General features: G+C 27.3%; 2 protein-coding genes across 2 annotated transcripts in view; both read left to right on the top strand.

The window, feature by feature from the left end:
* The window catches only part of LOC126835626 (neuropeptide CCHamide-2 receptor-like), a 108,225-nt gene that overhangs the window by 48,768 nt on the left and 43,788 nt on the right, over nucleotides 1-15,669 (top strand). The window lies entirely within an intron of this gene.
* The window catches only part of LOC126835628 (farnesol dehydrogenase-like), a 216,733-nt gene that overhangs the window by 192,828 nt on the left and 8,236 nt on the right, over nucleotides 1-15,669 (top strand). The gene's annotated exons all lie outside the window — the stretch shown is intronic.

Raw genomic sequence — 15,669 nt, 5'->3', positions numbered from 1 at the left:
AATAATTGAAAACGACCAATTTGTTATGGTAGAATTTATAGTTTTAGTCCCAAACTCTGTTCGGTTAACATTTTTTCCTAAAAATTATAATTTTCTTATAAATAAAACTATATATGAAAAAAAGTATATATATATATATGCATATTGTGGCACATATAAACTGTTCAACTATTTCAATAAACACTTAGATGTTGTCATACGTGTATTTTTATAAGGCAAATATGTAAGTTTTATTACTTATAAACTTAGTAGATATTTATGCGTTTTTTTTTAATACATAAATAATAACACACGCAATAAAAACAATAATAAAAATATTTTAAAACGAAATAACAAATAAAAGGCCATGAATTCACAACATTAAGTCACAAATGCATTTAATTCCACCATGTATATATTGGGCAAAAGTTAGACACATAATTTACCAAGCTATTTTCGAAGATTGTATTGGAGTTTGCATACATAATGTATCATATAAACTGAGGTTACATCATTTATCAGCTACACTATAATATAATAGTATACTTGTTGTATTTACTAGAGACTTTAAAACCATAAAGAACACACTATAATACAAAAATATATGTGTATATATTATATAATATATTCCATTAGCATAAAATAAACAAAAATATTATTTTATGGACATTTATAAATTTTTGATAGAGATCAAAACGTCAGTTTATTATTTTGTTCTATATGCCTTTAACTCTTATCTCCAATAATAATGCTTTTATAGTTTTACGAAAATATTACCGTGTCTACGGCAATGTATTTTAAAACTCATTATCAGAAGACAATTTAAACTTAACATATAAAATAGATTCAGTACGGCGATGAAAAAAATGATGTTGGGTTGCAGACCATATAGTTTGATAGTCGACTTAAAAAATTCTCAAACAAAAATTTCGTTATACTTCGGTTATTTTTCTTTACAAGTTTAAAAGTATATTAAATGCAATTTGTTCCATATTTTTTCGTATTAGAGAAAAACCAGAATTGACTTTTTAACTTAGTGTGTGTAATCTATACCATGTATATATGTATATATGATCAAACTACAAATTACTACCAAATTGCTATGTTAATAATATAATTTCCATCATAGTTTTACCTTTGTAATAATAAGTTTTAAATAGTTTAAGTAATTAATATTCTAACATGAAACATGACCCATACACATTTTATTTCGATTTCAATTTATACTTATTTAAACAATCATCATAATTAACGTTTGAAAATTGTTTATACTATTATTATACTGCTAGGAGGACGAATGGCCAAGTTTATGTTAGTTAAAATAACACAGATTTTACTCATTATGAATGTAGGAACAATTTTTTTCTTCTATACAAATACATTCATTAATTTTATATAATAAAAAATATTAAAATGACCTAAAAATATATTTAAAAAGTAAGGTATAACTTTTAATTATACCAAAATGTAATGTATTAAATGTCCAAGGAACATTAACGCAGAACGATCATTATCATTTGTGTATAAATATATATATATATATATATACATTTTTTACATTAAATATAAAAAGAAACCGCTGTTTCTTATGTAGCCGTTTTTTTAAGGAGCCTTAAGAGACCAAACTTTTAATATATAAATACATAATAATACGGCTAAACTATACTGTCTCAATTCGAAACGATGTCTTATGTCATAAAATCAAAATCTGCTAAGTAAAAAATAAGTTGATATCACAATAAATTTACTGTTTTATACTATTATATAATTATTATTATTCAAAGACTTTAGTATAATTACAAACATTTTTATTCAACTACCAGTTATAGTATATACCTACAACAGAATAACTACACTGTATAGCAGTGCCAGACGGCCACCTGTGCAAGCATACAGCGCGCGGTATTACAAATGAAGATGTTATGTTCAATAACACCTATGAACTAACTGAATTTATTGTTAAAGTTTCCTACTGACTACTATCTGCAAATCATATTGACTAAAAACCATAATTTCCATACGGAACCTAATTGCGTTCAATGGATTTTTATTTTTTACACCGTACATTTTTTTCGTAAACATATTTACCGACTTCATCCGGTGCTACAAATTAGGATAACGACTCTCCGACTGCAGCAACTCGATGTTGCAAAATATTTTTTTTTTTTTTGTGGCAATGTAATCGCAATCATCGTTTAATAATCAGTACTCGCACGTACTCGAATCCATAGGAAACGGTGAGAGAGAAAATGTATTAGTATGCGAATGTGTCATAAATCTTGTTAACATCTGCAAGATAATTAATAACGTTAAAGGCATTCGGATGCTCCGGTCTCGCACGTTTCCATTTGGAGTGTTATTACAAGCGACGCGAATACTACAGCCAGTGATAATACCATGTAATGGTACCTACGACATGTTAATGTGCAATGTCCACCTCCAATTTTTCTAGGTATAAGTGTACTTACAACGAAAATCATGGTTAGCGAGTACCTTATGTCCAAAAAGGTGAAATAATGGAAAGAAGGATTTACTTATAATGACATAGCCGTTAAATTTTCGGTTATTTTCAATGGTTGTTCCATTGTACAATGTATTCTAAAAATAAAAACAAAATACTCCCAAAAATATATTCGCTTCAATTAAATTCTAGTTTGTGCAATTAATAGTTTTAAAATGTGCATTTAAATAACTGTTACCTATTAGCTTTTTTTCATCTCTGAAAAATCTTAAAAATAAAAGTATTATGCGAATAATCGCTTGGTGGTTTCTCAAGCTTGGAACGCATTATACAAATTAAAAATCAGTTTTCGCTAGGTTTTGGCCTTCGATAATTCGGTCGGACGAGTGAAACTAAGAAGGTTTTGGCTTCCATTAATATAACATTAGGCAGATTCATCTATGCGCATTTGCAAAAAAATGTTAAGGAGCAAAAATCCTAATAACGGTTTTGAATACTGTATTACTGTATGACTACTTCGATGTTTTGTTAAAGGATAAAAAAAAATCGTTATATTTTAAAGTTGGAAAATACATCAATATAATATAAGGATTTTTTGTAGATTTCTCAAACTGAGAAACACTTGAAATTTTTAACTTTTGGTTTTATTAAATAATTTTGGGGTCAAATTTCTAATTTATAGCTGGCTTTATGAAAAAATCAGTTAAAAATAGATTGTTATAAATACACAAATAATAAATACGCATCATTAAAAATCACTACTTTCAAAAATGTATACTATAAATCAAAGGGGGTTTTTTTGGTATTGAATTATAGTCATCTCAATTTCAGAAGTATTTAACTATAATCTATAATATTCAGGATTAGATGACGATATGATTGTTAAGATAAATATTAAGAAATTTGAAGAAAGGTTTTGGGACCCGCATAATTCTGCCAACGAATTAAGTGTGTAGCCATACTTTCAGTACTATATCACTGCATGTAATTTATCTCGGCTTACGGACCCATAAAAAAAAAATTTACAGTTTTGTCAAAAGACAAAATAAATAAGTCAACTATGAGAAATACTTGGCTATAGTTAACTGATATACTATAAACTTTATATGATACAAAACACAATTTAAAAGAAAATGTATTACTAATTAAAATACATTATTTTTTATTTTAATGGTAAATAGTTTTCCACAGAACTTTTTTTTTTAAATATTTTTACATAAAAAAAAATTAATAAATAGCTAGCATGCCACGGTTCATAATATGGTATCCTCGTGTAAAGTAAACTATTTGCTACGCATTACTGAAAGTTGAAACTTATATTATTATTGTTTTTATTGTAAAAATAGATATGATATTAAATAATATTGCTCATTCAAGTGTTAATTGTACATAGTTTTTTTTTGGGGGGGGGGGGCTAATACCATATATGCCTTTAATCAGATAAGACAAAGAACTTCTTTGAACTCACGCGTACAGCTATTATAATTAAAATACCTTAAGATATCAAGGGCTACATAAATCAAAAGATTATTTAACTAAATAACAACAATTTAGTAATTCCCCTTAGATTTTATGTGTCCATTGAGACGGGTGTTTTATAGCATGCATGAATCAGGAAGTAGGCAGACAACATACTGTGTTTTTTAGCGTAGGACTATTTAAAATTAATATTATTTCAAAATTATCACGGCATCGTTGAAAATAACTCTGATGCAGTTAAATAACTTCCGTATCACATTTAAGAGGGGATTCGGTAAAACTGCTTAACAAAAGCCTGTTCAAAAATTGCGGTAGAAAAGTTTAGGTTTGATCATAGATGTAATTTTTATTAGCTCTTTTTCTGATAGATACTAAATAATTTTATCAAATAAGGAATTTTATGGTCTGATTTTTTTTGGCATCGGCATCACTGGCTATTAGCTTATTAGTTGGTTTTTGGATAGGTTTGCGTACTGTGTAGATATTTAGAACAAATTGACGATTTTACAGAAAAGCATTTTAAAGTTTTTCGCTTAACATTTGTTGAGAGTACTTACTGCGATTTAAATATGGACTATTTTACAATCACGTTTTTTCAATACAAAAAGCCTACCTATCATTATCATATTTTACAGTAAACACATTTAAATAAAAATATACTTAGAATATTTTTTCATTAAACCATCGATAAAAAATATGCTTGAAACAATATAGTTACCACAAAAAAAATTGATTATCCAAACTTGTTCTTTGACTTTCCATTTAACAAGTAAAAATCTTTCTACATTTATCTTTCCAAACTACTCGTTTAAGATATTTTAGTCGATACTTAAATCTCATAAGTCCATCTCTACAACATTGTGATAATCATAATAATGTTTATTTTTGCGTCACTTCACGTTTAAGTATTGAAATTTTACGAACAAATTTGAACTTAAAAAAAAAATCAATCATCCTTTTCTTTATATTTTTTATTTACCAAATAAACACATAAGCTGGATTCCAATAGAGTTGAGGCACAGGATTTTGAGCATTTCCGTAGAAACTGTGGTTTTCTTGACTGTTTTGGGAATGAAAATATTGAATTTTAATGATAGGGATCTACTGCCAGTAGATAACGCCTTAGGATAAAATAACATACGTGATGTAACGTATGATTGACAAAAGAGTGCTTTGAGTGAAAACGACATCCACAAATTCATCCCATCACCACGTTTTTACTGATAATAAGCTCTTTTTCAGACAAAGTCAACATTATAGTTGGTTTTGAAGGGAATGAAGCAAGGAGGCCAACTCCTTCAAAAAATATTTCTCAAACCTGGCGACAAATTCAAAACTTGACAGAGAAGTCCAATGCTAGGACACATCTAAAATATGATCCTCGTCATAAGAATCATCCTTTAGTAGACAATGCTGCCATACTATCCTAATATCGCTTTGTTTCAAGCGACCTATCACTATGTCGAGGACCAGGTTCAGCCTTACCTTTGTCTTTTAAGCATATTAATGATTCTGATTGACACATTTTATTGACCTGAACAATTCTCGAGACATGCAAAAAATAATGATAATGACTCATGAAACCTCCTGCCTTAGAAGGAAAGTCAATGACCAACGACCGCACTCAACAACACTGCTATTTTAACTTGGCCACGCCACGCCATCTACTCTTACCTAAAATAATACATTAATAACCCAAATTGTATAGTTTAGATATTGATAATATTGCTTTCAATATTAACATACCAAAAGACGATAAGAAAATATCTATCTCTCGACTTCCAATGTAACGGTCTTTGTTTACTGTAATTTTTCATCACACTACCTGAACAAATGTTTTTGCAACAGGTCATTCATCCCAGTCAAAAAAAAACACAATAATATAACAACCACCATAACTGCTTCGACAAATTGACCATTATCTCCATCATAGACATCAATACATCCATACGTCATGCCGTCGTTATTCCAAGATGATAACAATATGTAAACATTAAAAATATAACGTACTTGTGGACCTTAATACTCGTGTAGCTCATCTATAGATCTGAAACTGTATGCAGTTGGTACTTTGGTGGGTCAAAAGTAGAAAAAATCAGCTCCGCATCCTCAATACCGGGAAAACCCAAAAACAAATTTCACCGGATTTTCAACTGTCAACTTTGATTTGCTATATCTTTGCGGAAAACGTTCTGATTGAGTCGAAATTTGTATATAACATTGATTAGGCATGCCTCTAACTTCCAATCTAAATTTTGACAACCCTCGCCCATAGGGGGATTCATTTCGAAACCCTAAAAATTATTATTAAAAACTCGACAAACAAGTTGTTCAACTATAAACTGGCGTTGGTACATTTTAACTAGCAACAGCCAACACCGTAAACTTAAAAGTAATAAGTAATAACACAAAACTGTTGTGTTCTTGAAGGATTATAAACCACTATAGTTAAGTGTCGCAAGTGCTTTAACAGGGAATGTAGGTATTAGAATATACAAAGCTGAATGTCAGACGTGAAAAGCCACTGACAGACAAGTGTACTGTCACAGATAAGAGAGACATCAAGCATAATAAACGATGATTTGAATAAAAGGTGAGCTGTATTTAAGACTAAAAGCGCATTAATGCGCATAGCGGTAAGTAATTATTATACCATGCCATTAAGATATAGTACTGTTGATATACACCATAGTATATCAATATATATTTAAGTATGAAATAAAACACAATACAATAAAAGATATAGAATAAGCACACTACTGTTAGTACATACCCAATTTAAATGAAATTTAGTTAATTTAAATAAATTAAAGTTAATATCACGAAGTGATACTTAATGCAGTCTATCAATACAATAAACGGTGAACAGATATTGGCCCTGAAACATAAAGTCAATGCTTTTTATACTTTAAATCTAGGTCATATTTGGTTTGACCATTTGATAAACAGCTTTCAATATTATTAATAATGACCATTACACTTTTCCGCACTTACATAAGACAACCAATGGAATAAAATATTTATCATAACAGCAACAATATAATAATAATCTTATAGAAGTACAGCTGTAGCACGTTACGTCCATTAGATTATATTCACTGCAAATAAGTTCCAAGTTCACCAAATCGTTTTACTGTATATGGTGCAGATTGAAGAAAATGTCCATATTTTTTTATATCAATTTAATATAATTATAAAAAACATTAAAATAATCTATGGCGTGACAAATTACTAGTTTCTAGAATTTATTTATAGATAATATGTACGAGTTTTATTAAAATTGTTTATTATAACCTATATACTATATTCTGCTCTAGTTTTTTCAAGAGAATAGTCACACATGAAATTAAATTATAAAGTTATTATTTCACAATAATTTATTAAAATGAATAGACTTTAAAAACTAGAATTCGAAAAAGTAGGCATAAAAACAATGGATGTCAACATTTTCTAGATATATAAAACGAACTAATTATATAAATATATATATATATGAACCGCCATACTTAGGCATATATATTATCGCAGTGTATATTATGATTGCGTCCAACAGGTGTACTTACATAAGTCAAAAGCGGATAGTAGGTACATCAAGCGGCATATAACGTTTTTGTTAATTAAGTATTTGAACCTAAAATATTTTTTTTCTAACTTTTATAGATATGATACAAAATATCACCTTATGTTAATTTTTACTACCATTACGCTGTTAATGTTTTCCGCATTAAGCATATCATCGAAATCAAATAAAATCCATTATCAGTTTAGACAAAGGTGGACTTACCTATTCAGCGTCTTCTAGGTTAATAATGAATAAGTTCGCCTCGATGAATGAGGAGGAGTAAATATAAATATTACAGATGTTAAAGGTTTGGAGCTACCTTGGGCCTGACATTACACCCCTAGGCTTAGCTTTGTTGTTTCAACCATTAGTTTAACCAAAATGAATATAATATATTTGACTACCAAAATGGGTTTTTATACAAAAAATATATACAAAAACTAACCGGAATAATAAAAAATACTTAATAAATCGCCTTTTAATGTACAAATTTTTGTATATAAACCTTAAGAATCACTGAAACAGTTGTATGTTACAAGTTGGAAATGTTTAAATATTATTTTATGTTTTATCGGTAACTGACATTAAAATCGCTTGCTCTGAAACTTTCTCAGTCGAAACTAAGAAATATTAATGTATGTTATTGTTTAAAAACGTTTTAAGCAATAACAACCAGGCTATAAAAAAAAATGAAACAATAAAACATTTTGCTAACGATTATGCCAACATGTTGTTTTAGATGTTTAGAACAATTATTATAAAAAGTTAACTTCAATATTAGAGTAATGCAATTCTTAATATCTATACTCCCCTTTTATGATTTAATTAAAATATTTAATCTATTCTTTGTCTCTGTTTCTAATTTAAATTTGTTCGCTCTTTCGAATAGATTTGTGACCTCTATATACAGGGTGATCCAACTAACGTAAGACACTCATTTTCTCTGAAAGTATGAATATTTTGCGAATTTTTTTTTTCCTAAAATTTTAGGTACATATTTAGCTACATTTTTCAATATTTAGAAAAATTTTATCTTCAACCCTTATACGTTAAATAAGTACGAACCTCGTTTTTTCAAATGGGAACATATGTTTTAAATTCCATAAATATAAAGACAAAAAATTTAAAAAAATGTTAGCGTTTGAATTTTTAATTTTCATCCATTTGTTCGCTGTTTATGACTTTGTAAAGATTTGAATTTTTGTCTATATTTCTTAATAATTTCATTCGATTCGACAAAGACAAGTAGTTTTATTACGACGGTCATCACATCAAATATAATAATAATTTGATGTTAACGCATTCCGTATCATAATCAGATATAATAAATAACCATACATTATTAGACGAAAGGTAGACTGTTACGGATAACGGACTTTACACTTTAACCTAATCTAGCTGGAGCTAGTCATTAGCTGGTTATCTCGGATAACAATCTAGTATCTAAACTATGCATCAGTTACCACGGAATAATCGAGTGACCAGTACCCATAATATATTTTATTATTTGTACAAAATCGCATTATATTTATTATTTGTACATAACCTCATCGCTAACAAATTTCGACTTCGAAGTTCACACGTTTTCCATTAGTGAAATGAGAAATTGCAAACTTAATTAAAAAATGTTAGTAAATGTACATTATACTTTATAGTAAATATGATAGCATGCTTATTGTAGTTATGTCATAACTCGTTATTTTATAATTTTTTAAATATATCAATTGATAATATTTGCTCTCGACTTTATTTTGACGTTACATTCTTGGACACACCATTAATTTAATAGGTAAGTGTATTATATAGTTTAATAGATAATTTAATACAATACGAATTCAATTAGCTTTTTTATTTTAGGTTGAATGCTTTTTTCCGAAAATCTTTTATCATTTAAAAATCAATGTTATCATGTCAGAAATATCTATGGCGTTGAGAATATACCAATTACTATGGAAATGTCTTTTCAATTGGACCCAAGACTGAAGACCTTACAATTGTATATCAAGGTGTAAATTATAAATATAAAGCATTAATTTAATAGGTAACTTTATTAGAGTTTAATGGGTAATTTAATACAGTACGATTTCAATTAGCTTTTTTAATTTAGGTTGAATGCTTTTTTACTGAAAATATTTCATCTTTTAAAAACCAATGTTATCATGTAAAATTGGTTTTGAGTATGACATATCAATTGCTATGGAAATGTCTTCTCAATCGGATCCAAGACCTTACAATTATATATCAAGGTGTAAATTATAAGTATAAAACATTTATTTCTAATGTGACATTTTTTCATGTGAATGTATAATATCAACACTAAGCAATTTGAATGAAAAGTGTGTTGTGTTAACTTAAAATAATTATTAATGCATGTATTTGTGTATGTGGGTTGATAATACTCATATACCCGTTTCATTTATTTTTAAAAATATCAGTAATTAATGTATGAATTTCATACTACTACATACAAGGAATCACTTCTTGATTATACCAATATTTATAATAATATGTAAGTATATTATTTTTATTTGATTAAACTTATCTAAGGTAGTTCAAATGTCTGCTTTCAGTTTAGTTATTTCTTACAATGATATAACCCATATATTGTGTGTCTGACATACATTACGGATATTTTATCATAAAGTTTTAGCTATAACTGACACAGGTATTTGGCTATCAAAGTTAAATTTTATATCAAATTTATTAATGTACAATAATTCTCTCTTAAAAAAAGTAGTAATTCTATTAATTTGTATTTAATGAATTCAGTAAATCAAGTAAGTTATTTTTTTGAACTTGCCTAAGATAATTCTTATAGTTAATTTTATTTATTGAATTTTGATTTTGTTAGATTTGTTTAATTACCAACGATTGTTAAAAGAAAAAAATTTAAATCAGTATTATAGAAGTTGAACAATTTCAAATGTATAGATATTGTTTTTTGTTTAATATTTTTGATTGAATATTTTCAAAATAGTAACATTTGTAATTTTTTAATTTATTGTTGTATTAATAATTAGTTTATGAATATTTTATAAGTTAAATACTTATATTATCAGACAAAAGATTATTATTGTTCTTTAAATGTTATACTATACTATATATTTATCGTTGAAATTTATCAACACAATTGTTTGACTATGTGTTATCAATGTTCAAATTTTGTAAAGTACACAGTAAAAATTAATAAAAATTGTTTTTTAACTCTTTAAAGTAGGAAAATTGTCGCATACGCATTACAGCAAATATTCTTTTAACCATTATTTGCATCATTAAAGGTAAACAAATTTTATTTTTAACAACTATGCATTATAAGTTAGTATAATTGATTTTATAATTATTTGTATTTATACATAAATATAGTATACATGTATGTATGTGTATAAAATCAGACAAACTTGTCGCGTACAAATTCCATAAAATTTAAATCTTTAAAAATGTGTTTTATTACAGAATAATTGTTAAATTTAGATACTACAATTTAGCTAAGGCTATTTTTGATTTAATATTGCCACTTTTACATAATCTTAGTAAAACGTACCCGTTATAATAGTTTAATAATGTCAATACTTTAATTTGTATAGTACACAAGGAAATATCAAATAATGGTTTTCTTTTTAAACAACTAAAATCTATTAAGCTTTTAATTTTCTAGATACTAAATAGTGAAGAAAATAATAAAAATAAGAAAATACTGATTATACATAAAATCAAAATAAGCAGATTCAACTGTAAAAGAATTACCTTTTCAATTTGAAATTTTTGAAACGGACATATTTTATTATAAAGGCTTTAGAACCACTATTATTATAACATTATACACCTTATAAGTTATAATAATAATTAGTAAGTACTAATAAAAAGATTAGAAACATATAAACTATTTAATTTAATAGTTATTAATAAAATAAAAAAGACAAGTTCTGATAATTTAATGTTTGCGTGACACAAACCCTAAATTTATTTCTGAAGTTTGAGTATCACTGTGTGATTTTGTGTAATTGAGTCACAAACTATTGATCCATATTTTTATTAACGGGATCTTAATAAGAAATAACTTGACTTAAAAAAAAATGAAATATCAATGATGTTGAAAAATTTACCATTACAGAAAAATCAAATCTTTTTTGCCAACAGGATGGGGAAAACAGAAAAAAAGTAAAAGTACTTTGAATCACAGTTTGGAACTACCGGCTTAAGTTAAGTCGATAATTAATACAATTTCAAACTTAACTGTGATTTTGTTGTAGGTTCCTAAAACACTGTTTACAAACATCTAGTCTTTAGACATCTTAATCATTTAAACACAGTCCACTTTATTGCATTATTTTTTATTAATAAAGTTGTTTATATAATAAAAAAAAGTTAGTTATAAATGTAAAATAAGCAACATTTTAAATATTTACTGTAGAATTAAAATAGTAAGCAAATTAAATCCAAAATTCCTTATTTAGTGTAAATTGTTTAAAACAATTATTTGAGCACAGAACATATTTTGAATAAATTGAACATACAAAACAAATAATAGTAACGCTTCACGACACTTGTCCATTCAATGTATGCACTTATGAGATTGTAAGCCAAATTTTAAAGCTATTGTTTACTACCTATAAAAACTAAAAATTATAATTTTCAAATAGCATAATAATGATCTGTTGTACTGTGCTGTTACTTGTTGAATGTAGAACATAGATAGTAGAAAAATATGATAACTAATGATAATAATATTTTGTATTATCATCATAGCAGCAGTTATCAACCTACTTGTACCACGGTTTTTGATTGTTGTGGTTAAATAGCCATTCGTTAGCTGCTGTCAATATAGGTCTGTCAACCTACCTGTCATGACGGTGTGTTAGAAAAGTCGGTAATCTATAAATATGAAACGCTGGTCAAACAAAATATCACAAAACATTTTATTGTGTTTGGTTATCTGTGTACTCATCTATCGGACAATGCGATCATAAATAAGTATTTTATTGGCTCCCGGTCTTTGGAATACCAAAGAAATATAACAATATTTAAGAGAAAATGTAATATCTTTACAAAGTCATAGCTAACGACTAGATGGATAAAAATTAATAATTCAAACGATAACATATTTTAAAATTTTTTGCCTACAAATTTATGGAATTAAAAACATATGTTGCCATTTGAAAACGTGAACTTAGACCCTTTTTATCGTATAAGGGATGAAAATAAAAATTTTCGAAGCATTGAAAAATATAGTAAACCTTATACCTAAAAGAATAGGAAAAAATCTTTTTTCAAAATATTCATATTTTCCGAGAAAATGAGTGTCTTACGTTAGTTGGATCACCCTGTATATATTAACTGCTCTACTTAAAAAAAAAATTACTATACCCTTTCATTGAAATATAATAACACATTTTATAATTATTGAATACATGATATGACATTAGGGTTCTAATAACTATTTATCCGTCGAGGAATGTTATGCACAGAGTATTAATTATATAACAACATACAAAAGGTATGGTCATAGTACTACTTTGCAAGGTCTGAGTAATTAAGCGAGAAGATTAGTTGAGAATCCTAATTTTGTGTAAATATAAGATGGTTTTTACTATATTATCATCACTGTGTAGACTGCACTTCAGTACCCTATACAATAAATCACTAGTGTGTAGCTTTGCAAGTTGAACTAGATTAACTCAAATAATAATTTTTTTCAAATCAATTCCGTATTATGAGAGATAGTAAGCCTCAGATTGTTTTTTTTCACTACTTAGATGTTTGAGCCGTTACTTGCTTTAGGTATACACGATAGTTTAAAGTTTGTAAACATACATTATACGTTTTTATTATTTATCATAGAACATAAAGTACAACAGGCAAACATGACTGGACCATTAAACTTTAAACAGGTAGTCCTTATGACCCTCCATTTCTACCACATGGTCAATATTAGTAGCATTTTAATAATTTAACTAAAATAAGCATTGAGTCTACTTTCCTATGTAATATCCATTCAAACAGTGTCCACGCACATCCGTGTTGACCAGCAGAACATCCCTCAAACAAACTCAATTATTTTATACCACCCGCGAGTTTGCATTAATATCACACATATTGAAAACTTTTGGCCATCCTGCTCACAAATCTCATTATAAAACACTATATACTGTTATTGATAACAACAGAGAAATAACTAAATCACGTTCTGTCTACAGTATATTAATACCTATATTCGGTTCAGCCAATTGGTATAACAACTATAAACTATGTTTAATAATATATAATAAATAGCTATTTCTAAAAAGCCAACTGTCGTAATCCCTACTTTGGTCATAAATGAGGTTACCAAAAAGTATTAAATTACAAATTTTGTATAATATTCATTTGTTTTGACCAAATGTCGTAACCCACAATACAATTTTTTCTATAATAATTTCACTATTTTCCTTTATTTAAAGTTCCTAAGCCAATTTGATTATAATTGGAAGTCGTATCTCTTGTAAAATTATGGTTTTGCGGGTTACAAGTTACAATAGTTGGTCTTTTATTTTTACCATCAACATTGTTGATGACTTATAAAAATAACATAGAAAGAAAAGTCAAACTCTCCACGTTCCCGATTGAAAGTAAAACAATGTAACATATGTTTGGAAAAATATACTATAGTCAAACATTTTTTTATTGTTTTTTTCGCCTTCCACGAGCCGTATACAAAAGTCACAAGGCTCTTTGAGATTGAATATATTATTAAACAGTGTTTAACTTGTTGTGAACGTCAAAAGAATTCTGGAAAACAACTTTAAAAAAATCGACGACCATTGAAGCATAAACTGAGCTTAGCCTTTCTCCGTCGCCATTTACCATCTACCATCAATGTGTTTCACAAAAGATTTTCTACAGAAATTTACTTTTTTCCCTTTCTATTTTTTAATTTAATCCATGTGATTTCGATATAGAATCACTATCTAATCGTTCTTGTATAGAAAGTAAACAAAAACACCTATGTCAAAGTACTATATCAAAATACCTATGTCCTATATCAATAATTAAATTAGTTTTCAATGCATAAGTTTTTATAGTCTTTTGCATGCTTTGTGTTTTTGAGTGTTTCACTCAGAATTCAAGACACGTGATAATTGTTAAATGTAATCTGATCTCAATTAGATTATAAAGTGCTTAATTATTGAACCTAATTATGTTGAGCAACCAATCCTCAATTACGACTTGATTAGAAGATATTTGTTTTTGAATTTTGTATATATATTTTTTAAAAAAATGTTGATGATTTCAAGTAACGAATTTTATTTTACTGTAAATATCTCAAGTCCTAGGCATCGTCCTTTATTTTAATACATATAGTATATATTATATTATATAACAATAATTATTGAATATACACTTATATAATGATGCACAAGTCACCTTCGAACATATGAAGAGTGAAAGTGTCAAACGTTCCAAGTGCCAAAGTATAAAAATTGTACTTTATAATTTGATTTGTATTTTATTCATTACCGGAAACAATTTTGTACATTTTTCAAGTAAAGAATAGTTATTTATAAAAAAAAAAACAATCATATTTAAAACTCAAAAATATGTTAAAGTGTTTCCGGTAATTAATAAAATACAAATCAAATTATAATGTTCAATTTTTATACTTTGGCACTTGGAACGTTTGACACTTTCACTCTTCATATATTGCAATATACTTCCAATTTAAGACGATTCTGTGGTTTAAATCATATACTGTGTGCACTGAAATTCAAGATTCTTTGTTGGAACATACATAAATAATAATTTTTAATAAACTTGCAAACAAAAAAGTGCTATATGAGACCTTAATTATTCGCCCTTCTTAAACTCCCGGGGCTCTGTAATAGAGATGGTTTCTTATTTTCTTTGAGCTGTTATTTTGCCTTAGGACAAAACGCTGTAATTAGTTGTTTATGGTATAAAACATGTATATAGCTGTTTTTGAAAATCCAGTAACATCAACACAAAGGGAATACACCCTCGACTGGTAGGAATAATATTATTACAGACTAACTTGTATGCTGATCATAGACATAAAAAAACAAGTGTACTGAATGTACGCATAGTACAAAAGTACATACTAAACTGAGATGTAGAAGATGATATTCAAATACATTTTTTTTTTTTTAAACAATTTTCAACTAATAATGCAGTGATTAATAACCATGTCAACCTC

This window comes from Adelges cooleyi, unplaced genomic scaffold (genome assembly GCF_023614345.1).
Source record: "Adelges cooleyi isolate 19-005CV unplaced genomic scaffold, UGA_ACOO_1.1 ACOO_flye_CR_arks_rails_tigmint_CR_PRNA_23, whole genome shotgun sequence".
In the NCBI taxonomy this organism is placed as follows: domain Eukaryota; kingdom Metazoa; phylum Arthropoda; class Insecta; order Hemiptera; family Adelgidae; genus Adelges; species Adelges cooleyi.
Note: the sequence above shows the minus strand (reverse complement) of the source record. Positions and strands in the feature narration are given on the sequence as shown.